The 27982-nt window shown below is 41.3% G+C and overlaps 1 long non-coding RNA gene across 2 annotated transcripts; it reads left to right on the forward strand.

Moving 5' to 3' along the window:
• The first annotated feature begins 2736 nt into the window (after window positions 1-2736).
• LOC119155570 lies at window positions 2737-27525 on the forward strand. 2 transcript variants are annotated; one of them, XR_005106758.1, is made up of 5 exons: window positions 2737-3386; window positions 10431-10595; window positions 23817-23936; window positions 26272-26321; window positions 27414-27525. It is a non-coding gene; the product is annotated as an uncharacterized LOC119155570 (long non-coding RNA). The 2 variants fall into 2 exon arrangements; XR_005106757.1 differs by lacking the exon at window positions 26272-26321 and having other exon boundaries at window positions 27414-27501.
• The last annotated feature ends 457 nt before the right edge of the window (window positions 27526-27982 follow it).

Genomic DNA, 27982 nt, shown 5'->3' on the forward strand with positions numbered 1-27982 from the left:
ACCCACTTCTCAAAAACCACTTTTAGATCACCACTAGCCATCTCAGCTCACAGCCCACAGACTGAACGCGCACATAGAATCAGTAACTCTCTCCCCGATAGATAACGTGTACCAGGAAGCCAGGGCACCGCTCTCTGCTGCTGGGCAGGGGCCAGGGTCACGGCCCTCGCTGCGCCCCAGAAACCGGGCAGGCTGCTGTCCTCTGAGGGACAGACCTCAGCGTGCCGGGAAGGTGTCAGGGCACTCGGGTTACCCTCAAAGCGCAGGTTCAGTTGTATAAATACAAGCACTCATCTTTGGAAACTGTTGCTCTAACTGCATCGTTTTCACCAGCAGTAAAACAAGGCAATAGAGCTAGTCCTGGCTGGTGAGAAGACCCAAGTCCTATGTGTAAATGTACTTTTGTTACTGAAAAAATGTTATTTGGTCAGATGTGAAGGGAGGAGAGCTTAACTCCCTCTCATACCTCTTGTTTAAACTAACTTACATGGCTGCACAGTGGGTGTTTGGAAATCACCTTTACTAGATGTATTTACTGGTAAAAAATGAACACTCAAGAAATCCAGATGTGCTTTGTTATAATAAGAATGTTTTAAAGGGGCAGGTATTCTGGTACACTCTCAGGTCAGGCAAGTTCTGTATCTTTTGTATCGCTTCATTGTTTAACATCAAGGAACTTGATTTTCTCAGCAACATTCATTCATTTTTATGAAACGTAACCAGATACAACTAGGGACAAATGCCCACCATTAATTCCTTTCTTCTGATTCCTGTTCTGGTTTTATGCATAGAACACATGCGATTAGATTTTTACATTAAGCAGATTCCTTATTTGAAAGCTTCCTTAACTTTCAGATTCAGATTTGAAAAAAACATAGAATGAATGAAATTAAATGTTTCTTTTGGATAGCACACTGACAAAGGAAAGGAAATCCCTTGCTGCGGGATATTGCAGTCACGGGTCATGAATGTTTAAGCAGGAGTTACTGCCATCCAGAGGAGAAAAGCCATAAACTGTCATATTTCATTATTTTTTTAAGCATAGAAAGGTAAACCTAAATGGTTGATTCAGTTTATTTCATATTAAGCAATCAAGGAATAGACAAATAATATAAATGTAAATATAGAGGTTTCTGTGGGGTTTTTATATGTAGGTATTTATGAAACAAGGTTCAGAGCAACACTGGAGAAGCACAGTAAGAAACACATTCATAGAGGAAGAAGCACCAGGTCATAAATCAGATTTATTTTCCTTTCTGCAGTTTGAGATATTTAAGGAAGAGGTTTTAGAAATACCTATGCTAGGTTCCAAGCTTTAGACGTGACCCAAAAAGTAGAAAGGAGATGTATGACTTATGCCAGTCCTACCCCAAGCCTCTGGTGCAGCACAGGCAGAGGACGCCTGGGCATCCTGCCCCCCTCCCCGGGGGCACATGGCAGGGCTGTCTGGGGGCTGGAGGCAGAAAGCCCCAGGACACACAGGGGTCTGTTAAATCAGGAGACTGGATGGTGCCATGGACTGAAGGTATTTTTCCACAACTCTTGATAACCCAACTAATTCAAAAAACCCTGGGTGTCCAAGCCCAAATAAAAGGCCCCTCTCTCTGCAGTCCTTCCTTCCCCCCAAAAATGCCAAAACCACAGTAGAAAGCAAAGAAAAAGGTGATTTGGGGAAAAGGAAAAGGGTGGGGGGGAGTTGTTTGTGCCCTCTGCCCAGTATGTCCCTGAAGATGAACGAGAACAGAAGTTCTCAGCTGAAGGGGAAAAATAAGGGAAAAACAAATCAAGGAAATAAGTAAGCTACTGAAATGGGATGCCTGTCTTGGGTGGTCATAGACAGCCACAGGCAGGTACCAAATTCAAGCGTGGCGATACACGGCACCGAAAGCAGTGACGGTGATCCTGCCAGGAAAGGTCTGTCTAGATAGTACCTTGTCTAAACTGTATCTAAAGTTCCTTCTAAATCATAGTGTTTCGGTATTTTTTTCTTTATCGGAAATTAATCTCTGGGTGCTTGTATTTTCCTCGTACCTATGAAGAGTACGAAAAAGCAGCGCCTGTGGTACAGATCTTTACTTCACACGGGTGAAAAATAGCTGCACCCCCTCTGAGCACAACTGTGTGTAACTGCTGCAGGGGGGGGTTACACGTCCGTCCGTAGGTAATTCCGGAGTGCGCTTGGGCCACGCTGCTGGGCCCCCTGCCCAGAGCCCCCAGCCCCTAACCCCCAGCCCCGAGCCCGGTGGCGGCCCCCGAGCCCCCCAGTCCCGCGCCCCCAGCCCGGTAGTGGCCCCCGAGCTTCCAGCCCCCAGCCCCAAGCCCCCAGCCCCCAGACCGGCGGCGGCCCCCGAGCCCCAAGCCCCCAGTCCCGAGCCCCCAGCCCCCAGTCCCCAGCGCCCAGCTCCCAGCCCCGAGCCCCCAGCTCCCAGCCCGGCGGCTGCCCACGAGCCCACAGCCCCGAGCCCCCAGCCCCCAGCTCCCAGCCCCCAGTCCCGAGCCCCCAGCCCCCAGTCCCCAGCGCCCCGCCCGGCGGCGGCCCCGAGCGCAGCGTAGCGCAGAGGAGCCGGGCCGGCAGCGGCCTCTGCTGGCCGCGGGGCGCAGCGCCGGGCGGGCGGGGGCTGCGGGGCCGCGCTGCCCTCGGCCCTGTGCACCGCCACGGCGGCCCCGGCGGGGGGTGGCCGCGGCGTGGGGCAGCCCAGGGCGCCCCGCAGGCTGCAAGGCCGTTTGGCTCGCGGGTCAGGGTTGCGATGTGCAGCCGGGCAGCCCCCGGGCCGGTCACGCACCGGCGGTACCGGGGCAGGGCGGGTGCGGCGGGCCCTGGCAACAGCGACGGGCTACCCCGGCCTGTGCGGGGGCTCCGGGCCGCGGTACGGCCGAAGCCCCGGCGTGCGGCCGAGGCCGGGAGGGCCGAGCAACCCCGGACGGCTCCGGTGCAGCGCCCCACGCGCTCGGCCGTGTCGGGGCCGCCCTGCCGGGCTCAGCCGGGCCGCCGCCCGGGAGGCGAGTTCTGGGGGGAACTTCCCGACGAGAAGGCGATGCTCCCCCGTTGTACAACGTCTCGAAGGACACCTACTCACTTTCCCTTTCAGATTTTACCTACAAATGTATCAAACGTTTAACCCCGGGAGCAGAGCGGAGCCCGGACCCTCTGCCACCGCAGCCGCGTTATTACTGAGCGCCAGAGGCGTGCGCAGGCTTCATACAGCCACAGACCGAACCAGTTTACATTAATTAATACTCCCCTTTCTTTCCTCCAGGGTCTCTACTTAATGGAGGATTTTCCAGAAAGACCCCAGCCTGGGACCAGTGATGTGCCTGCCCTGGCCTCAGGTTTAGTTCTGGCGTAGCAGAGAGGTCAAAAGCAGGGAGCCTTCTCCTTCAGTAAGGTACGTGCCTGATGACCTGCTGCAGGAGTAACTATTGATCTCTGCTCGCAGCTCCTCTTAGAGTCCCGTACGTATCGACAGTCCTGGAACCCCAGATTTAAATACTAGCAGTGCCAAAGACAATCAAGCAAATATGTTAGCTTGCTGTCTGCAAACTTTCCCTCTGCAAAAATATTTCGGTTGTGATTGTTCCCAATGACATTGAAAAAATCTGATAATTTATGATTTATAGACATGCAAAATAATGTAATCTTTTGAAATAGAATTTTAGGGGTTTTAAGCAGGTTTTTTTTTCCTTTCTCATCCTGTATAATGCTGAAATTTAAGGGGAAATGGGAACCTCTCCATTACTATATAATTCTTGTCAATTACATGTATCGTAGTCCATTAAAAAGTCCAGCAGAATACCCTATTGATTTCACACAGTTACCCAATACACAGAAATTTAATGAAGTTGGTAGTGAGGCAGGACAAGCCCCATGTTTTTTGCCACTGTACCAGATGCCTTCAGTATGGGATTGTGTCGTCTCTAGCTCCATCACAAGATGATATATTTCAATAGCATCTGAGGAGCAGTTGTTCTTACAGGCAATAGATAACCCTAAAACAGCAGCATCCAAGAAAAGCAGAGCAGAAATCACTAGCTACTGTTTCCAATTAGGAGAAAAAAAAAAAACCACAAACAAAAACAAACACCAGGAAGAGCTACATTTTACAGAGCCAAAATTATGTGCTATTTCATAGTCTATTATTTTAATATTATACTCCAGATAAAAACAAACTTAATTTAGAAATCTGCATTAAAAGATGGAAGAGGCACTGTTGAGATGTAAGGAGGTGCTTGGGCCAGTGCCCAAAACATTGGATATAATTTTCCACCACATTTGTCCAAACAAATGCATGTAAACTTTAAACAAGTTTGGCAAGAGCCATAGTGGGGTTTTTTTTACTGCTATATGAAGGGGGAAAAGTCTCTTGTGCATTGTGTATGCCTTGTAATGGGCAAAATCATTGTGGTAAAATGTGTTTATATATTTTAAGACAATCATGAATCAAGACAATTCTTTGAAGACAATTTATGGCCATAATCTCCTGCCTGTTTCTTAAGTTGCCTAGTCTACATAGCTGCCTAAATGGGTAAGTGCCAAAGTAAACAGTCAGTATTAGGTGATGCCAAATGAAATCATCACCCATTTTAGTGCCCCTTACCAAAGCATGCTCCTTGCTGGCAGCCTTCAGTACGTAAACAAACTGATAAATCATCTTGCTAGTTCAGAGGGTGACAATAAAATTAAATTCCTTCTCAATGCTACAGTTTAGTCATTTGAGACAGGAAATCACTTTTTGTTGGGAAGCAGTACTGCGTAAACCTCAACCAGTTTCCAGAACGATGAAAGGCTCGGGTTGTAGCAGTAATGAAGTGATTATGATGGACAGGAAGCAGAACAGGACAAGTTCCAGCAAAAACTCCATAGAACACAACAGTGAATATTATTCTTGATGTAGATCTTTAATAGGTGGTTCAAAAAATTGTACCAAGATTAATTCTACAAATACATTAAGCTCTTAGAGCCGTTCCTGTAGAATTCTATTCAATACGGTAGGATTTTTCTACAGAAGCACTTGTCTGTGCCCTGCATCAACCACCCTGAGCCCAGTTCTACAGAAGTATCTGCATGAATAAGGACGTAAAGGAGAAGATACAGAGAAGTAGACAGGGAAGTATGAAAACACACACTGTTGTTTTCCTCTCCCACTTCCAGTCAGCTGCAGTATCTCACTATCGGTGAAAGCTGGCAGAGGGATCAGTGACAAGTTGCCACGAGATAAGGCAGGCACAGACTGCTCAGTAGCACTTGGAGAAGTATCTCCTGTGGAGGATCTGCGCCAAAGCTGATTTTGATTCCTCTTTGTCAAGGCAGAGGCTAAACTTTGGAGCAGCGTCAAGTCTATTTTTACGATACTAAGAGCTCCCTGGGAATTTATGAGACTCTCTCTTTGGATTTAATTTATCCCTTCAGGAAGTGTGGGGTTTAGATCAGTCATTTTAAGCCAGCTGACCTCAGTCACCTTCAGTGACAGGTAAACTTAAGCTTAAAGTGAAAGGATCCCCCAGGGTCACTGGTTTCTGCTAAAGGCTGCATGTGTGCTATCGGAATGCTCAAACAATAAGAGAAATGTGATGTAAACTGGGGGCACTTGCTTGGAGCAGTGCTGCAGACACAAACGCTAAACTAATGTAACAACCACTGACGTTTAATTCCAGAACTACTAATTCTTCCCAAATGGTACAGATGGAATTAAATTCAACAATGAATCCCACTTTATAGATGATGATACAAAAGACTAATAGCAATTACCTGGCGAATAACAGTGGAGCTGAGCAGTATTTGAGGCGTTTGCAAGTTGCTCAGAGCAGACTTTAAAGACTGCCTGAAAAGGTGCTGCCTTTGGTACAGCTCACTGTAATCCACCTGTAAATCTTCACAACTTTCATGGCTGTTTTATATGCCAAAAGTTCAATTTCAAGCTGAAATGCTAGCCCCAAGTATTCAGGGTGGGTTCATTAAATTCCCAAAAGCACAGTCAAGGATAAAAAAGCCACTTGCAGAGCTCTCAGACTGTTCATCAATCCACCTGCGGCTTCCTTGCATGTCTGATGGGCAAGGAAGTGTTCCAGTATTTTCAGTGTCTTTGCAAGGCTGTTTGGAAGGAAGCAAAAATATTAGGTGTGTTTGGAGATATTGTGGAAGGCAGTGCATTTCTGGAGTGAGTTTTCTTACTAGTTTATGATTTTACAACTCAAAGCTCAACATTGCAATTTAAGAATTTGTAGTTATTAGAAGATGATGGATTCTTTTCTATCTAGGCTGACTGAATGCCCTATTTGAACACTATCCAGATATTTCATCTAAAGTAAATATCACATGGAATCAGCTATCTGAAAGAAATTAAAATGATGGAATATTTTCTTGGCTGTTAGACATCAGAGAAATCTAGAAGGGGATGGTGCCAAAGTATCTGCCATATGTATGCTTCCTCTCTTCTTATTTTCCTGAATGAAATGTGGTTACCCCAAAGGATATTTGCAAATAAGGAGGAGAGATCAGCTAGATTTGGCTTTCCTAGATGTGGTCTATCTCTTAGCAAGTGTTTTACAGTTTCTATTACAAATTTAAGTTTTTCTCATTAACAATCACCACTTTACATTTTCAGCACAGAAAAATTAAGGATATTGAGGTAAGTTTCAAGCTACCATTTTAGAGTTTTAGGCAAGCGCTCTCACCGGCTCATTGGGATTTCACCACAGGCACCCAGGATTCTGTTTGATCAATCCCTTAAGAAGTAAATAAATAATAAAAGTGCATTTACATATATAATTACAAAAATTTAATTTAGAAAAATTATAAAGAGTAAATAATTCCAACCTTTAAACAAATAGGACAAAACATTGCATTTCAGCAAAACTTAATAACAGCTGTAAAGAAAATATTTCTTTTAAAAGATTTCTGATTTCTTTAGGTAAGTTCTAGAATCATAGACAATTTAGGCTGAAAGGAACCTCTGGAGGTCATGTAGTCCAACCCCCTTCTCCCTTCTCAAAGCAGGTCTCATTTCATCACGTTGCTCGTGGCTGTGTCCGGTCAAGTTGAACCGTGCAAAAACAGAGATTCTGCAACCTCTGATGAACGCTGATTCCTGCCATGTGTTGGTAGCAATCTGCATGCAAAATTATTCTGTTTTTCTATATATAATTTGAAATGTTCCACTTCCTCACTCACTAAACTTTCTGGATTGCATATATACTGTTCAGGAATCACATATCAGAACTTTGCATCTGGTGGTAACTGACAGGTGCCAAGAGGTACCTCCTCCATTTAGTACATACATTTAGTATGAGCCTACAGTGGTAATAATTAGTTAAATAGCTCAGAGTGAAAAAGTTAGCACAGTAAGTAAAATCTTTTGGTGACTTTGTGATTTACAGCTGGTTGGTTTCCTTGTTTACAAAGCTAGGGGTTTTTTTCCCAAGCTTTTTTAAAGCTGTACTTCATTGTCTCTAAATGATTTTCTAGATATTTCATTTAACCTACAGCATTTTGGTTCCTTATCCAAAGTTTTAATGGTCTTTCATTTATGCTTCATATGAAAATGTTGACAAAAGCCTTAGCCAGCATCAGAACCTATGTGCTCAGCCCTGTGCAAATGCATCAAAATTTCTGCAACACTGGCAATTAACCTCTTCTTGTACTTCCCAAATTGCTTTTCCCTTCCTTACGGGTCAATTAGCTCTTTCTGCCTTACCCTGTCTCATTTGTGGTGATTTCTGGGTGGGCAGGAGTAAGATCTCATTCCTTGTTTTCTCTTTACCTTGGAACACAATCCTTGTTTCATACCTAGTGTCATTTTTCTGGCCAAGACTCTGAATTAGCAATGCTGTAATCAAGTTTCCAGATTTAATTCTCTCTTAGGCTTATTGAGGGGTTGATAAAAATCTGTGAACTGTCATTGTCACTGGTATTTTAAAACAGTCCCTTAAAAAGCATGCAGTGATCTAACTCATATTTTTGGACAGACTGGAAACTCTCGCATCACTGCTAGAAGCACTGGTAGCCCTTCCCAGCGTGCAAATCCCACGTGAGTTCCCAGTCCCTGTGCAGACCTCATCTGACCTCTGCAGAACTGGGGACTAGAGGTTCTGCCTCATCCCTGCTGACCTGTCCTATCTCCCTTCAGCTTCAGTCCCTCTTCTGTGCAAATCTCAGGTCAGAAGTGCCAGGAAAGCAGCTGCGATTAACTTTTGTGGCAAAGTGCTACTTCAAGAAACACATCTCAGAGACACAGTTGATCCCTGCTGCTTTGGTCACAGTTACTTGCAGAAAAGGTTTCGATCTGGACTAGTGCTGGGACCCTCTTCTTCCACCTTCTTGGGAGACTAGTGCTGTGCTAGGTCAGTTCCCCCCACCAAAAATGAACATGGGGCATTTTGTTTAAACTGGGAGGCTGATAGTGCTGAACCCATCTATTTGTATAAGCTACCTGGCGATCTTCTTGCCATCTCTAATATAAACCTACTATGGTATTGTGAAATTTTATTTATTTTGAACTTGCAATATTTACCAATGCAAACCATACAGAAAGGGTCCTTTCTAACTTCCATACCGTTTTTCTACTGAGTTATTTGTTGGAAAGATATGTTCATGTATAATTAAATGTGGCTTGCTTAAACCTTTGCAGTTGGTAGCTTAATATATATTTTGTTGTATTTTGAGTACAAAGGCTATATTATGCTTTTGTTGGCATCCTTGCTGGTTAGCATGCCAACTGCATAATTTCGTTCTCTGCTATATGTCAGGATTCGAGTGCCGAGGGCTCAACAGGTGGTGCTGGGATAAAGTTCTGGCAAATCAAATAGGTAATGCAGTTATTTCTTTTGTCAAATTATAATTGAAAACAGAGACAAGTAAAATGAAACTCACATTTTCCTGGTGCAAAACAGAGTATAGAATTACATTCAAATCAGTTTCCATGACAAATACACATTACTACTGGAGCTTGGTCTGTAAATAAACATACAACACCTTAGTTTTGATGTGGAATGATTTGTTCCCTGTAAATTTAAACCTTAAGCATCAGTGTTTAAACAATAACAGAAGGCTAGGGTCCTTCATGAATCTTTCGTCTTTCTTGTACACATTTTGCAGAAAATGTGCCAAAAGCTTTGGGAAAACTTTGAAAAGATTTAAATCTAAAAAGTCAGAGAATTTGAGACAATCTGTGATACATAACTCAAATGTTTTACATCAAGAGTTTCCTGCCATATTGTTTTCTAATCATTTCTGTAGCCATGCTCCCAGCAGAAAATGATAAATACACTGGAAATTTCAGTGAATGTGCTGAATGAGGTGCTGCTTATTTTATGCTTGACTTGGATAATGTTTATTAATCCTAAAATCATAAAAATGGGATAAAGCCTTCTACAACAAAAATGCAACAAATCATAGATGTATAGCTTGGTTTTCCAAAATTGCATATAAAAGACCCATGCACTTGCAAGCCTATCCACTTCACTATTGTAGCTGATTTCTTTACACAGAGATGTTTTCATTTTCCTCTGAGGACCTATCTAAATATAATACATATAATATTATCTACAGCTCCTACAATCATTGTGGTTTTATTTGGTTTTCTGTTCAAACGTTTGATTCAAAGACGTTTCTCCTAAACTATAATTTTCTCAACTCCAGGTTTGGTTTGATCAGATCAGAACCCATCATCCACTGAAGCAGCTTCCCACAGTGGCCTCCAGTTCCTTAGGCTGGTCACAAACATTTTTATGTCCCTTTCAAGCTCTTATTTAACGGAGGGCTTTACCTTTGTATGGGACTAGATGGCACATCCTCTTTCCTCAGTAACTCATTCCATGAGTGATCAGGAGCAAAGCAGCATGAGCAAAAGCGGTCGTATTCAATCCATACCTTGCATTATCTTTACTTTTTATACAACATAGTTACTATTGCTTAGTCCTAGAAGAACATACGTGCCTCTGTCCCACAGCAGCAGGCTGGGTTTGTTGATGCTGGCTGCCAGGGCTGCAGGCGGGTGATGGGACCTGAGGCACACCCAACCCAGTAAGACGTGAGAAACTACTGGGCATGGCACAAGAAATTGTGGCATCTGATAGATCACAGGGTGAGAAGCTGACAAATTTGCAGGTGGTTCTGTGGGGAATTCACAGGTGGTTAAGGAGGAGTTACGTGAGAGACAGCCAAATTTCACAGAAAGCTGGGGGTGAAAACTGGAAATGTTTTGGGGAGTATGATAGTGCAAAGCCAGCAGTACTGGCTAACCATATCAGCTTAGCCACACAAGGCTGAGGTGACCTTGAAATGGTATCAAAAATACCAAAATCCAAATTCAACATCTACAGGAGTTGAAAATGGAACAGAAGTTGACTGGACTCATGGAGAGCTACTAAATCCATGAACCACTAAGCTGTCGGCATTTGGCTAGTCATCAGTTTAATTTCTTCACGCTTTTCAGTATGAAGCCACCTGGGAACAAGACATCAGCTGAGAACAAGGATCCCTGTTCACCATAACTGCCTTCACAATCCCGTGCTTGGACTGACTGTTCCCCCCGCAGAGCTGCACCCAGTTGCCTCAGGAGTTACTCTGGCAGCTTCACTGCAAGGGACTGACTCAGAAGGTACAAAGTATATTACAACCAAAGTATTCTTAAATTCTTTGCTTCTTTAGAAATCCTTTCGCTGCACTACTGCATTTTTAGATTGACCCAGGACATGCCATGAGGACCAATCCCTGATCTATATGATTTGTCGTTAATGTTCAGTGCATGAGAGAAACTGTTCTGTTTTCTTCATTTTTTTTCTTTTAAAGAACCACATTGAATATTTATCTTAAACCTCAGGTAGCTGTTTAGAAAAGAAACAGCTGAGAAGCAGATAATGCACCCCTTTCATGGACAAAAGATTTATGGCTTGCCTGGCAGGACTTCGTACTTACAGAGCTCACAGCTGACATAGCAAACACAAGTAGCACGTAGTCCAGTGTTTATCCAGGGGAATCATGACTGCTGCTCCCACACTTTTTTTGTGTGCAATTAGATCAGCCACGTTGAAATTGGCAAAGATTTAAAACCATGATAAAATTCCTATTAAAAAGGGGGGAGAGAGTCTCAGAGGAGTTCGAATCAATGGGTACCATGCAAAAATAGGTAGGGTATGCATGAACATATCTGCTGACCTTCCGTAGGAGCCATCTGCCTAGCTGCAAGGCACCCTTGCCCCCACGGGAATGGCTGAAGAGTTCAGCCACAACACCGACCACCCTTCCCCTACAGCTGTCAAAACTATTGTAGCTTGGCTGTAGCATATGTGCCATAAACTCCATGCTGTGCCAAAAAGAGAAGGAAAATAGTATGAAACATAGGTATGTCTTTGCCATGGACTACATGTGGCTTGGTGTCACTGACTGCTGAGAGAGAAGGCTTATCTGCATTTTATCACAACTTTTTAGTCGATGTTTAAAACAAAAAGCTTTCCCCCCCCTTTTTTTTTTAAGTAGGGAGCAAGAAAAGTAGATTAGAATAGTAAAATTCTACATTTCCCAGTAGATCCTTAACTTTCTCCAAGGATAATATGACAGTTTCCACCAGCTTTGCCACAGCTCAAATGAAGGGTAAGGAATAAAATGTCTTTAAGGTATAGTGCTGATACTCAGAAGGGCCCTCAAGGGAGGCCAGAAGTAGAGGCAAGGGATTCAGTACACCTTCATTTCATGAAGTGAGCAGGTAAACCTGTGAGTTTTCTCTTCCCCTGCCCCTCATCATCTGCCAGTCCAGACAACTGCACCCACAGAAGGGCCACTGATGGCCCCATAAACTGCCTATTCGAAAGCACAGGCAGAATTTACCTCAGAGGAAATAAATTAACCATACGTCTGCTTAAAATACCTCCTCCCATCTAATACAAATAACACTAATTTCTTTTGAAGTATTACTTTTATCCTGGGACTGAAAAAAAAAAATGGAATATGGAGGAAATTCATTTTCTGGTATGCATCACACTGCTGGAAAGCCTAGAGGTTAATGCACACAACTAGATGGCCACGGACCTGGGTCCCATTTCTTCTTCAGACAATATTCTGCTTTGCATCAGGCAAATCACAATGCTGCTTCTTAATTTCATCCATAAAATGAGAATGAACCTGCATGACTGTCACTGCAGTGAGGATGGTGGAGCTAATCTGACTTGGTTGTGAAATGAGAATGCTCACATAGAAACAGGCTTCTGAAATTCAAAGTTTTATTATTCCATGCTGTTCCATTACATAAAAATGCCAGATTCTTCTGTGGTGCTTAGGAACAGAGTAACAGAGAATTTTCTGGTTTTGGTGGTGGTGGTGGTTTTTTTGTACATTGCTACAAATTTCAATAGAATCTACCCTCTGCCTTTTTATGTACAGCATTTGATTAACTGAGAATTAGAAACATAGTATCTGTTTTATATTTATCTCTTAGAAATAGCCTATACTAGGTTTGATTCTTTGAGGGGAAAAGAAGTGTTTTTCCTGTGTATTTTTTTGCCATCATTTTCTGTGAGGGTGCATAAAGAAACATGGGTATATGGAGGCAGAGAAATGGGGCGGGGGGGGGGGGGGGGGCACGGGAGAGAGCAGGCAGGTAAGCACGTGTATGCTTCCGTGAAAAGGTGTTTGTACATGAATGTGCATAGATATATATATATTGTTCCTGAACCTGGAACCAGACTTCCAATTATTCTTGAGTTTACCTGCAAAACAGGAATTGTTTAGACTGAAAATAACATCTCTCTGTGTTCTTAAAAAACGTGGGGGTGGGGCAAACAAATCCTCCAGGACAGGCGTAAGACAGATACCATTTCTTCTCTCTACCAGTCCCCTTACAGACCAGAAACATATCCTTAGAGTTATATTTTGATCTCAGTTTGCCGTACCAGGTTTTAGCTATTCAAATCCCTTTTTCCATCAGGTTAAGTTAAGCCGCTCAGGCTTTGTGTGTGGATGTTGCCCTACTTTCGTCGCTCTGTCTCTGTGCGCCCTCACTTCGGGTTGCCTGCTCTGGGCTGCGGGGTAAGCAAACCCGTGCAGGGCTCTGGCTGGTGTGTGCCCACAGGTGAGAGCATCACCTGCTGCGCCTCTCCGCTTGTGCCACCTTTCAGGCTTTATTTTCCCCTTCAGATGAGGAGACCTGCACTGGCAGGAGCACAGATCTGGCCAGGAGTGCTGAGGCCGGCCAGCCCAGGCAGGCAGCACCCATGGCCAGGGCTGGGAGAGCTCCCAGCACATCTGCCCCAGCTAGCCAGGTCCAGAGCTAGGCAGGAGAAGAGGCTGGGAATCAAAGCCCGGGCTTAGACCTGTCCGTGCATGTTCCCAGACTCCCTTCTGCCATCCCACCCCTCTGCTTACAGCTTCCTGTTTTCCTTCTTGCAGTTCTTGTATAAATGCACGTGGCATGATGCTTTTTGAATACCTCTTCACTTGTCCCTCAGACCCATCCTCTCTATTTTCCTTTCTATAATTTCATCTTTATTTATTTTTACTACAAATAATTTCAGGGCAGGGGACTTGATCCACGCAGAGTCCTGTCATTGTGAGACCTAAAATGGCAACGTCTACCCTGCCGTGTCTGGTTTCCAGTGGCAGTCACTCTGGTAGGCATTGCCTCGTGTCACATGCCTAAATTTCATAACAGTGCAGAAGGGCTTGATACCTTACTGAAATCTATTTCAGCCTTTTTTTCTTACGATCTTATTATGATTAATGGATGAGACTAAATCATTTGCAGTGCATTTATTATCAGAAACAACATTGAAAGTAATTTGACCCCCACAGTACTTTCTTTTTTTAATAATATTACACAGTGGCAAAAAAGGCTATGAAATCCTGTGTAGAGATCTTTATCTTAGTTGAACTGGTTGAAATATAGACAATGGAAATTCTCTAGGTTGACATTGGTATAATAGGAAGCAGCATATGACCTGCTCTTCTGAGCAATGTGCTGTCACCACAAACCACATCACCATACATACCTAACATATAAAAAGTTTATTTGTCAGCCTGCTCCTGTGTGCTGTTTATTTATGGCTACTTTATCATCTGAATAAAGCCATGTTTTTCATTATTAGAAACATAACAGTCTTGCAAAATCTGAAGCTGTGTAGGTGAATGTGAATGCTTTTATTACAAAGTCATTTTGCTGTAAGCACTGGAGAAATCGGGTAATGCCAAACTGTTACTCAACTAGCAGGTTGAGTGTGGTATGAAAGTACCAAGCTCAGAAGATCTCGCCTAGCACACTGCCTTTCACCAAAGGATTAAATTGCTCTGTTTGTCACAGGACTTGAAAAGTTGGAAACTCAAGCTAATATTTTTGTCTGCATCTTCAGCTGAGAGCTGTGCCTCCTCGAGCCCACATGCGCAGCACCTTACAGTGGTCTAACCCTGAAAATGTTGTTTCACAGCTGCCACAGAAGGCAGTGTTGTATGCTACAGTAGTCCGTTTACTACTATGAGCAGCTGTTCCATGTAGCTCTGGAGTGACGGTGTAACAGCTTACCTGAGGGGCGAGAGCTGAGGCAAGGCATTGACTGAGATACCTGGATGCCAGAACCCCTCAGCAGTCAGATACGTTCAGCAGAGCTAAGCCGCCAACTTTCTGTGTGTAAGGAAAAGAAACTGGTAAAGTGCTGATATTGTCATTCTCAAATTCAACTCCTCTCAGAAAGACAAAGTCAAAACCATCAAGCTTTGCAGGAATTTATTTTAAAATGGCAAGGTTAAGTAAATAAAGGAGCAGCTAGCTAGTCCTCATGGAGTCTGCTTAAAGGCACAAATAAAGGTTCAGTATAAATGTATATCGTTAAATAGCCTTTTCAAATTTCAAAAGTACTTCTCATGTCAGAAGGGCAGAGAATTTGGTTATCAGGAGTAAAAAGCCATCTTTCAGAAACTGACATGTCTAATGGAGAAAAACAGATGAGAGAGTAGACTTGGAGAAGGTAACTTAAACAATGATCGTTTGAAGAGTGACTTGCTGAACTTACATACACAATAAAACTGTGTTCAGTTACTCTAGAAGGCTACCAGCGAACTGGTGGTGCCAACATATGACAGAGGTGCAAAAGGAGCATTTCTGGAAAAGAAGGCCCTTGCAGGAAACCTAAATATGTTACTTACATCAGTATTCAGTAAAGGAGTACAGGGAGCTTCCCGTATGAAACCAAAAGTGTCTCCAGGAATGCATCGGTTTGAAGTGTCAAAAGAGTACAACACTTGGAGCAGAGGGTATTCACTCAAAATTTCCAGATGGACTCAGATATGAAATTTCCAGTAATGTCTCTGTGTAATCAGTTATTTGCAGTGACCTTAGTACCACAGGCAGGGAAAGGAAGGTGAAAATCTGTGAGAAAGGCTCTAGAGGTGACCCTGAAAACTAGGAACTAGTATACCTGACTGCTGCAGAGAACAAACTGGTAGAAATTGTGAAAAGAATCAAAATTAGTCAACGTGGGGAAAAATAAGTCCCCCAGAGAGGGGTCCACCTGACTTTTGTAGAAGACAGTCATGCCTCCCAAACCTACTAGGGCTCTGTGGAGGGGTCGGCATGTTGTGCTTTATGAGGAAGCCCCAGGAGCCCAGTTAAACATGCCCCCTCTGAGACACGACTGCGTACTGTCTGCCTAACCGAGTGAACTAGCTGTGCTGGAGTCATAAAAACCTACTGCAGTTATAACTAATATTACAGGGCTTTGGTTTGCTTCTTGGGTGGAACAGAATTCTTTGTACTTCTGACTTTTTTTGAAAGCTGCAATCCAAATCTCATATGCATCAATTAGACTGTGAAAATGTACTGCTGGAGCTGCCTATGGAATACAACTTCATGATAAATTGCATGCATGCTGTAGAGAGACATAACATAATGTTATTGCTATTGTTCATCCTTTGGTATTTGGTCTGCAGAGTCTGAGCTTGTTAATCAGCAGTTCATCCTGCTTTTACTTGGGTGCGTTCAATGCCAAGAGTGAATTTCCTCTATACGCTTTTCCACTGTAAGCTTTGCCAAAGCTCTTTTGTTCGGTATGTCAGTCAGCTGTGCTCTTGCTTTAATTGTGCCAGTAACTCATGTCTGGAGATCATTCATTCCGGTCTGGTGCAACTAGCATTGCGTCAGTCTGGGGCTGGTGGAGACACTGCACTTTGTGTAGACCCAGCTCAGGTCTGGGGACAACAAGCATGATTCTGGACCCTTCTTCAGGTGCCCTGAAGAAGGGGATTTTGAAGGTGCACTGAGAAGGTAAAAATGCTATTTTTGTATTGTGTCTACAGAACAAGGAGTACAACAGCTCATGTAGTCCACATGCTCCTTTGGGGAAAGATTTGATATCACTGTTTGTGAGATTTGTTCAAAGGCATTTGGTTTGTGGTTATTACCAAGAAAATTAGTAAAATGACTGTTAGGAAAATTATTTTGAGTAATATTTATTACAAAGCACAACTACAGTAGTACTAATGCTAGTTCTAACACTAGCATTTTTCCTTTCTCTGTATGTCTGTGGCGGTTAGATTATGATTGCGTGTAACTTTGCAAAACCAGTTGTACATCACAGGATGATTCTTTTAAAGAAAAAGTCAGCTGAAAAAGATCAGACGTTCCTTGCCAGGGAGAATTTATCACTTATTTGACAAAAAAAAAGTGATTCATACATTGATGTCTACAACTTTGAATCTCCAATAATCAGGGGAGATGTTAGGTGCATCCTCCTCAGTGAGCTAAGTCAGAAATCTACGTGTTTACAGATGAGCCATTAAAAAGAAAACAGATTGACTCTGTTCATTTACTCCCTTTCTTGCTCAGAAAACAGAAGCAGCATGAAAGAAAACTCAGTGAAGACAAGATTCCTAGAATTTAAGAAAAAAAATTCACATCAGAGAATTATAGAATACTTTGGGTTGGAAGGTACCTTAAAGGTCCTCTAGCGCAACCCCTCTGCAATGAGCAGGACATCTTCAACCAGGTCAGGTTGCTCAGAGCCTTGTCTGACCTGATCTTGATGGAACCAGATCTCCAGGTCTGTGTTTGAAACATTGCTCACCCTTCCATGTCTGCCCAGCTCAATACGAAGTCCTGCAAATGAAAAGACTACTCAGTAGAGATCCACAGTAAAAATATATGCAGGCTGAGGTTCTTCATCTCCTAAAGGATTTTGATGTCCTGTCCCAATAAAAGTTTAAAGTAAGATAAGGTTATTTTCATTAGCTCTTGAAATTTTGGATGAAAACATGTTTCTTTGGGATACTTCTTTTTTCTTTTCCCTTTTTTTTTCCCTTTTTTTTTTTTTTTTGTCTTCCACAAAGCTACTTTTGAAATAGTCTTCTGTTAGCATACATGCTGTTCCAACTTTCATCCTTGATAAAAACTACAATAACTAAGGGGCAAATCTTACAAAGTAAAGTAGCTCATGAGTAAATGGAATTTAATGGGGTCAATTATCCCCACATGCTTGCGTGCAGGTTTCATTAATATTAATAGGTCATAGGCATGCGTATTGAGCTGAAGAATAGGCTATTGCTGGCCTCTACGCTGTATTTTGTGCGTGTGCTGATTTAGAATCGTTCAAGAGAATGTGTTAATTTTCAAATGTCCAGCATATTAGTGGCTGAAAAAAACACATTTGTCCATTGCACCTGCAAGATACAGAAAGGTTGAAAAAAATAGATTAAACATGACTGAAACAGCGCAGATTCTGTTTGTGCTTTTTCCATAATTTAGAATCACATTACATGCATGTCTTTCCATAAATATTTAATGAAATGGAAATGAATATGTAGCAGGCTGGGTTCTTCCCTCTAAGGGTTAAGTTCCATTTCTGTAAATTAGTTTGTGCCCTATTTCTGTTCCTGTGTCTCTGTGCATCTAGACGTTTTCTTGGCATCTCTAACTCTTCTGAGGTTTCAGGAGATCTTCGGAGATTTGCTAGTAATTGACCTGTTTGGATTGCACATGACTGGCATTTGCTAAAGGATAATACAGTCCTGCATTTTGTTGTTAAGTGCTGGTTGTGTTATTAACTTGTGGCCAAACCCAAACAAAGGCTCAGGAGACATCATTTTCCCTTAGACAACTTCATTTGGTTCTTACCGTAATCTCCATTATAAATGAAGCACTTTGGTCTCAGCTGAAGAGAGTCACGTATTCTTTAACTTGTCAGCTGTGTTTGTCCAGTAATGAATACACCCACTTCGCTTCATTTTTTAAAGATATTACTGTACACTAAGGGTAAACAATCAACATCACACCAAAGTCAGATGATTTAACCTTCTGCCACTTCTCTAACCACTAAAGAGTTCCTGCCACTGCTACCTGAGTATGGGAACGCGTGCAAATGTTTTCTGAGAAAACAGGATCATCAAATGAAGGAAGCCTGATGTTTTCTCCTTAGAAAGAAGGAATAGTTGGTGAGCTTAGGTCTGCCTTATCCCAAAGGAGCCTGAACAAGCTCCATTTGGTTTAGGTTTGCAATGTAACAGAAACAAACCTTGCCCCCAGTTACAACAGCATAATTCTGGAGGAACCTTCAGGTTTAGTTGGGCTGTGATGGAAACTGGTACAGCCTCAGTGTAACATGTCCAATCTCAGTGAAGTTCCTCATGTTTGGAACCATCTTTAATAGCCAAGAATATTAAAAATTAAATTAAAGCCTACAAACAATGAATTAACTCTAGCCAGATAAGCACATGCAATCTACTTTGTGTAACACAAGAATTAAATACTGCTGATCTTTGCAAGTAGCAATGACAACTCAAATACAATGCCTTGGAGCCTGCAGTAACCTGGAGGCTAATTAACTGCAGAGAGGGCTTTTTATATCACACTTTGTATTAAATAAACTCAGCACAGATCCATAGAGACCAATAAGCATTTCTAGGCAGTCTTGTAAATTTTACCCCTAAAGTGATCAAACTACATAGGATTCTGGCTTGTGAGGTGTCTGATTAACATATTGTCCCCCAATAATGCAGGTGCTTAAGAAGAAAATAAGAAAAAATAAGAGATAGAGAGAGACAAAGTTTCCTGTCAGTACAATTCTCATGATTTTGTATCTTTCCTTGGACATAGCACTAATACAAATACATTTTACCTCAGAGTTTTGTAATACTGCTCTAAAATACATCATCATTTTAAAACCAGAAGCCAATGTGATCAAGAGAGTAAAAAAGCAAAAGAAAGCAGGCACAGCACTCTAGATCTTAATTTCAAGGCTCACCCAAGTACCCCATCATCTCACAATGTCCCAGTGAAACCTGACGATGCACACCAGCAGTATGCAAGCAAAATGCTGCAAGGCCAAGTGCTAAGCACAGCTGGGATATCAGCAAGGAATTTCGGGGCAGGGGTAATAAAATCCTGCTTTGTTCGTAAAAGGTCTGATCGCAGTCAGCAACTGGGGTGCATACAGGTCTGTGGCCAACAAACACAGCAGTCACCCAAAAAAGTCTGTGCCTTGGCTGATAAGGATGGTAAAATGACATATAGTAAAGTCTCTGTAATCCTCCCAGCACAATAACACAGAATACAGAACATGTTCCAACAGGTTTCTTTTTCATCAAATAACATGCTGGGACCAAGCAATACTCTAGGTATTAAGCATATCTTTTTAATGCAAAAGAAGTATGTATAGTATAGTTCTTAAAACAGCAGCATTCTGGTGTGATGATTCAGCTGGCGGGGCATTCAGCCCTCCAGGACGAGCCTCATCGGTTCTTGGCTCCTCGCTTGGTAACTCCTACAGTACCGCAGGCACCTGACCCTGCGTCCTCCCCAGCAGGAATCTGAAGTCTCTGTAACTAAACTGGATACAAAAGTGTCATTCTTCACTTGCAAGATGATGTGCCTTTTCTTCACGTATACCAAACAGTCATATTTAAGTAAGTTTGGATTTATATCTGTTATACAAAACAAAGTTATTTAAGAAATTGTTAAAAGATCCTTTACCTGGACTCCTGCTGGCCACTGTTAGAGTGACCAACTTGTTTTTCTTGGACAGCACCTTCCCCATGGCCTGGCTGTGACAACACAGCAACCAGAAAATGGCAGTGCTTATCCCAGAGGTGGATGAGAAAGGGCAAACGCAAGTGCAAGGCCTGCAGCTCCGCAGCAGAAGCTTTTCTGTGTACTGGTGGAGAACAGAGAAGAGTATCTCTAATAACATCGCCCTGTTTTTTGAGAGCTAAAAAATTTGGAAAGTAAGGGATGATGGTGTCAAACAAACCATTGAAAAATGCGCACCTAGAAAGAGTAAATAATCTCTGTTCTGGTCACAAAGAAATATTTCACTTACCTTTGTAGATGTCTTTCTCTGGTTCTCATTCTCTACACACACCCAAGAAGATCAGAAGTAGAAACAAGGCAGAAAGTATGTCTAATTCTTAGCTGAAAAAGAAGACATCACTAATTTTTTTTATTTCCAGACTAGCAGATATGTGAATCAGAACCAGTGAGCTAAGTTTAAAGTTACTACAGTGAACTATGCCTTCTTTCTGAACACTTTCAATACAGTTGTAATACATTGAACGTAACAAGGAGGGGAAGAAAATGGAATCTGGCTTGAATCTTGTTAGACCCTTCAGGTTGAAGAAGCAGCTTCCCAGAACTTTTCTCCATTAAAAAAGTAAAAACCCTTAAAAGGAAATCTGTCTTCCTCAAAAAGAGATACCAGATATGTCAACAGTGATGTCTGGAGAGATCTGAAGTATCAATAGCAGATCCTCAGGCACACCTGCATAGCCATTGCAAAATAGAGCAGGACAAGGGAAAAAGGAACACCACCAATGTTGCTTTACCCCAAATTTCTCAGATAGCCCAAACTCAAAAGAAAAGGAGTAGACACTGATGGATTTCACAAAATTATAATAAATAAAAAATAAGCCTCCTATAGAATCTTTCACACAGGCATTGTCACCCTTTTTTGGAAAACCAAGTTAGCCACCACTCTGAGTCAATTCTCATTTAGGGTCTTCAACAAGTAATAACTGCCAAAATTTATGCAGGGAAACCTTATATCTCCACAAGTTATGACCCCACTTGACAATCTGCATCAGGATAGCTTTATCCACAAATTAACACACAAGCTGTTTATCATCAGATAGCCTCAGCTGTTCCCAAATGGAGGCAAGCTGGTTTCACCCTTCATTCTCATAGGATTTCTTAGATATTATGGCTAAGACAAAGCTGTCATGTTTTGGTTTCCATACACTCAGAACAGAATAGCAAAGTAGCAAAGATTTATTGGTGGGCAAAGGTTTGCCCCTAATATGCAGCCATCCTTTTTAAACTTTTAAAAAAAATAATTTAAAAAAATATTTTTTTTTTAAAAAAAAGATGCTTAGGAGTTTCTCAGTCTCACAGTCAAGATAAATCCACTACTCCCTGGAATTCCTGTGTTACACTGTTTGCACTGTTGCAAAGAGTGCACTGTTGCACTGTTTGTCTTGAGAGTGTGGTCATCATGAAGTCTTCTCACGACACCATCCTACATGTCACCACTGGTCAGGTTTCAGCTGAGTTCACTGGACAAAAAATAACAGATAAAGCCATGATTCCAAAGTATTATCTGAAGAGCTAAATCTCATGAATAAATAAATGGTTCTAAAAAAAATTTAAAAATAAAAAAGGAGTTTCTCCTGTAGTCAAGAGCCTTCATTAATGAGATCCAGACAGATTTACATTTTCATAAAGTACAAAATTTTGGGGGGTTGCCATTTAAATCACCAACTACTGTATAAATTACATTTGTAAGACCCATTGGCTCCAACTAAAGGGTATTTAAGAGTCTGTCTGACTCTGTGAGTTATGAAAGAAGCAGGTAAGAGGAAGTGGAAAAAAGGACAAGCTATAGAATATCCACTAGTGAGATGATTAATATTTACTACAAACCTGAGTTCCCATTACTTTGGCTTCTTTCATGGACATTTAAAGATAATTGTAGCAAAAGGTCAGGAAGAAAAGCTAAAAGAGACACAAATCCTGCAAAAGGAGGTCATATTTACAAATGCTCAATATTCCTTCAGGTTTATTGTAAATGATTTATGAGGTGCTTTTCAATATTAAAGTTTCTCATGAGTTCATTGGAGAGATGGTCAAGATTAGTAATGAACTAATTGTCATAGAAAAAAATTTATTGCTAGCAGTCTCCAAAATTCTAGCAGTTTGGCTTCTGTGGGTAAAAATGAGGTAATGTAGCAAAGTCCTGACTATGAGGAAATATATACAGGTTTTTAGATCACAGACAAATAAGATTAATGTTATATCCCATGCTATGCTGAAAGGGATATCTTGCATGGTTAAAAAAATAATTTAAAAACCATCTAATTTCCTTGTTTTTTCCTATGTTTTACATTTTTTCACATACGTGTTTCCTGTTCCAATAATATAACATTTCCCTGTCACATAGTTTGCATTTTCTTCAGCTTCAGTAATGAAAATAAATTAGTTAAATTCACTTTTGTTAAAGCCAATTTCTCATTCAGATTTTTATTCAGCAGTAGATTATATTAATGCTGAACTCAGAGCTAGAAGTGAGGACGTTGAGGACAAAATCAAATAGACTTCTTTTCTTCCAATGGATGGAAATATTTCTACTGCTTTTTTGTTCTTCAGAATTTTGGTAAATTTTGTCCTTGAATTGATCTTGACAAATTGGTTTAAAGTGGACTTGTAGAAAAATGGGAGATCTTTCAGGTTAATGTTTCATTTTGATACATTTTCTCCCAGTTCTGCTGGTCTGGACAAATAAACATTGATCTTTTAATCACCATCTAAGGCAGTTAATAACGAACTCAGAAGCAACGTAGAGGGATCTGTGTAAAGCAAGAACCTTCCCTCCCTGGCTGCCATGCCTTCCCTCAGCCTTTGTAGAAATTTCACAACAAATTTCAGCCCAAAATCTAATCCCAAAGCAAATATCAAAAGGTTTAACTAATCACTTAGGTTTGATTTGTATATGTGTTCTTTTAAGCTAGTTGTTTTTCATCTGATCACAAACACCTGTGCCTTTTTCATGTTTTGAACATCAGGAATTCAGCAGAAATTAAACTGTATGTACAATTTGAATTTTTTATATTTTTCGTCCATTTTTTAAAACTCAAAAGGTTTAAATAGGCTTATGAAAGCTTCAGGGCTCCAGTTTTCTTCTGTGATTCACTCGATTTAGACAGTGGAGAGCACCAAGTCAAGAGATTCAAATAGGAAATACTACTGGGTAATCTGTTATAAATTAGACTTCCCAGTGACATATTGGAGGATGATATATTGTAGACTGGGGTAAGTACGAGGGACTTCAGCACAAGGCAAAAATTAATCACTACAAATGCATTCTGTGGAGGTGCATACTTATGTGAAGAGAACCTCCAAAAACTTTCCATGTTAGTTTGAAATTGTCTGTAAATGCCAAGAAACTCCAGCCAATCTACAGTTACTAATTTGCACCCTATTTATTGCTGTTAAAAAGAAAAGAAGGAAAGAAGACGGGGCCTTACAGTCTTCTCTGGTGGCCCACAGCACTGTAGGAAACATTTTTATAGACATGTAAGATGTCTTTCATTCATAATTATTTCCATTTTAACAGAGCAAGATACTTTTCAAAAGAAAAAATTATGTTGGTAACCTCCTCCTAGAGCTTTTGTGTTTTGTCTTTAATGTGAAACAGTTGTGCTGCGACATAACCCAAGCTGTGCCCGGGTTAAGACTTGCTCACAAACACCCTTTTCTGCCTGTTTCATGCATGTTTTCAGAGTATTTCTGTCTAATCTCACCATTTGCTGTAATCAGGACTGCCGGTTTTGGTTACTTAGGGGAGAATTTCATCCCCAGAGCCCCACACTGATGTCACACCCCGGCTTCGTGCCATTAACTCAGCTTCCAGCACCAACGACAGACACAAGAAGCACACGATTGCTGCACTCCCACGGACTGGCCAGGAGAATCCAAAAGGTCTGTTAAAATCTATTAACTTATGGCAAATTCAGAAAATCTGATTCTCTCTCACACTCGTGAAACCTAACTACTTCCCCACAACTGTAGCAACCTCTTTAGCATTTGGAGAAAATTAAACTAAATACATCTTGCCAAAGTCAAATACTCAAAGGACAACTTTTATTTTAATTACTGTAGACATAGAAAAAGAAGTTCTTTAAGAAAGTCTGTCAACCAAGAGCTATATATAACTCTTGAGGAATTCCTTAGTGATTTTCCTGGTTAAACAGCTTTCCTTAAAAATACATTTGTTTGCTGCACAGGGTGAAATTATTGTTAAATCAAATACTTATTTCTCAGAAGACTGATCTGGCTTGTAATGCCAACACAGCAGATAGTCAACACGCATTCGTTGCACGAGTTAGGTTTGTTGTATTGATCTTAAAAAAATGACCAGGCATTACAGAGCCAACATTCGTACCTATTGAGAAAAGGGCCAGGATGAAGTGTTAACTGTTGGAGCTCTTTCTCTCATTGATTTCAGTAAGCAGTTTTCCAGATCCAAAGCCTTTCTGTTAAGTTCAGTGCTCTTTCAGTCAGAGCTGTGATATCCGTTGAAGCCAAAGAACAGCAAAGCTTGTCTGATCTTTTTTGAGACTCCAGTTTCAGTTAAATAACCCACTGGATCACTCTTTGAATTAGCGCTGCAGAATATGTACCAGCAGAGAGTGTACTACTAAGCTGCAAGCTATCTGAGAGCTACTCCAGAACAAGGAAAGCAACAGACCATGCGAGCTGCATGTGGTCCTAATTATGTGCTATTATGAAGGAAAACATCTTTGTAACATTTTGTTTCTTTCCAGACTTGGATGAATTTATTTCTTTCTTAGCTTTACATTCCCCATATTTATTTCTGAATTTCTATATTAAAATGCAAAAGCTTTAGCTATTTTAAGGCTTTATTTTGTAAAGAGTTCCCAGTATATATTTATACTAGTGACATTACTTTTATTCAATAGAACAATGCTAATCTGCGCTGTTGTGAGAGCTGGCAAAGGACCTGTGAACAGATATTCATAGGGATGAGTTCAGAGATGATGGGTAATTTAAACTGAGGAAAAGGAGCCACACAGAGTCTGCGTTAAGGTAAAGCATAAAGAGAAGGAGCAGAAGAGGAAAAGCAATTAAGTGAATGGTATGTAACACCTAATCTAAAGCACATTTATCTCTCCTTCAGCACACACAAAACTTTTACTAGTTTCTTTTTACAGTTACTGAATACCCACATTATCTGAAGTTGGAATTTACTGTGCTGGGCATTAAACTCTAACTAAAACCTTAAAAATAGACTTCATAATAAAAATATGTATTAATCTGTAACCTACACCAGCTCCCACATTCCCACTTAATTCATCCTATTGTCTCCCAAAAACAATATCATGAATGTATGTCAGCCACAGAAATATATTTGATACACTTATACTAGAATAAGTGTTTGACTATCTTCTATTTCTTACTATTTTATCCCTATTCTAAATACATGTGTACGTTTGCTCAGCAACTCGGCTTCTGAAACACAAAAAATTAGATTTTCTAATTTCTACAGCTGTGAAAAGATTTCTGGAATATGGAAAATCTCCATAGCTCCCTCATTCAATCACTTTCTTAATGAAAACAGCTCAGGATTAAAGAAATCCAGGGAAAGAAAAAAGATTAACCTAGAAAAGGCAAACAGGCAAGTCAAGCTGAATAAATCTGAGCTTCATTATCACTTTCCACTTCAACAGAGGAGTCCTACAAGGACCAGGCCACAGTGCCACAGCTCTCGCATGCATGGCAAGGGTTGGCAAGGTCCCCTACATGCACATCAGTTTATGTGACATTAATCAGGGCCACAGTGCGATTGTTCGGAGGAGGAGGAATAGGCAGTCCCTGGCACAGAGCTGCATTTTCTTTCTGGTTGTTCAAGCAGTTAACGCAGGGAGCGCAGGAGTCAGACAGATGCCATGGTACTGTAATGGAAATAAATGACTTTGCAGACCCAATGAAGGGAGGTGGGAGCGAAAAAGCATCCTCACCCCCCCGCCCCAGTGGCTGTGTAAATCTGTCCCTGCCAGGCGAGCCCCAGGAGGTGTTCAGTGCCCGCCACCTCCCCAGGAGTCAGTGAGAGTTCAGGTGCTTACTGTGTCATCAGGCTTGACCTTCAGATGCGACACTGCCAGGACGTTTGTTTTCCCACAGCAGTGATTGCTTCAGTCAATTATTATTGCCCATCCTAGAGTGCAAACGCATAAGGACTTGATTTACAGTGCAAAATATACATCCTGAATTTACTTTCTCTTTTGTTTTTAAGACTGTCGTAGCATCTCCAGCTTAAAGAGATGACAGCAAATTACTCCATAGGTAAATATATCTATGTATAGGGAAGGATAAATACCAGTCATTCAGGTCATCCTGAGATGAACGTTCAGTATAGCTGTGTTGTGCTGGACACGACGATATATTTGAAGGTTTTTGCCTTTTGTTTTAAAAGCAGCATTTTTTTTCTGCTTCCCCCTGAAGAAAAAATCATTAGCAAATTTGTTGATTTGGCAATCTAACCATTAAATCCAGTTTAACACAGATTTAAGATTGTAAATTCAGTTCTTTAAGCAATGTTTAGGTATTACCAATATACTGAAAGATAGATGAGACAGCCTCATGGTAATACAGCTTTTAACCTTTCCTCTCCTCTACCATGACGGGGGAGAATTACAGTAAATGATGGTTACCTTGTCTGCAGTATGGACAATTGATTTGACCTCACTGCATCTGATGCTCTAATGGACTTTGTGGCTGAATCCCTGGAGATATAAAATATGTCCAAGTGAATTGGGGCAGGTTAAAGAACGAACCCGCTTTTCATGGCTGGCTCAAGCTATAATAGATCTCCTGGTTGTTCTGAGAAGAAGATTAAAAATGATCAATATCCAAATCATTAAAAAAAAAAAAAAAGTGGAGGCTTCTGTAAATCTACCTTAGCTTTTTTTTTATTCCTGCTGAATGCTGTGGGGGGAGTCTATGTTGACAACATGAGTTTCTATAACAAATGTTTGCTTCTGTTTACTCTCTTGTAACATGTTCCCTTTTATATTAAGAATCAGACGCTCGGATGGCATGAATCAGCATTGCTTTCCTGAAGTCACGCTTGTTTACACCATGAGGAATCCGGCCTTAGGTTTATTTAATACAGATAAAATAACAATACTATAACATTTCCTGGAGCAGAAAATAAAATCAAGGACAGATTTCAGAGAATTATGGTAACTGATAACTAAACGTCCTTACTGCTACCAAACAGTGCCGAAGACAAAAATAAAGGTCTAATTTAGTGAAGGAAAAACAAAAAGATTTTCCTTGGCTGCTCTGAGCCCTTCATTTGGCAAAGTGTAAGTCAACGTCTTGTTTATCCTTGCCTACCCTCTCACGAATACATCTGTGTTCTTTTCCCACCAGCCTCGTATATGTGAACTTGTAACATCCCACGACTCGGAGACCTTCCTCTCTACACACAGCAGTAAGGGCCAGGCAACTTCAGTGGGATTATGTACATACATTTACTTAACTGCCTGAAAAACCCATGCCTGGAGAGACAGCTGTGCAACTGTTCTGTAAGTGGCACACATACATTAGATGAGTGTTTATTAAACTGGAAATCTAGGGGAGCCCAAATCTTTAACCTGCAAAGTCTGACATTGTTTGGAGCTGATGTTTCCATTTGTTTAATGACAGAAATAAAAGCTAATCCCAAAGTCTGTATTTGAAGATGCACGTGCGTTTTCCTAGTTTTGAGAAGTGTCAGCACATAGGCATCGGGCTGACCTAGCTCGACTGCATTAGATTAACTAGGTGAATATGAAGAATCTTCTATTATTAAGAAATAGGTTCTCAAGAGTCAAGACATTTCCAGACAACATTATGGTTTGCATCTGCATAAATGGCATGTAAATAAATCAAGGAAATGTCCAACAAATTGGAAAAGTTCAAATTCTTTTTATCCAGTGTTTGTTGGATGATACTTACCT

The sequence above is a fragment of the Falco rusticolus genome, chromosome 11, assembly GCF_015220075.1.
Source record: "Falco rusticolus isolate bFalRus1 chromosome 11, bFalRus1.pri, whole genome shotgun sequence".
NCBI lineage: Eukaryota > Metazoa > Chordata > Aves > Falconiformes > Falconidae > Falco > Falco rusticolus.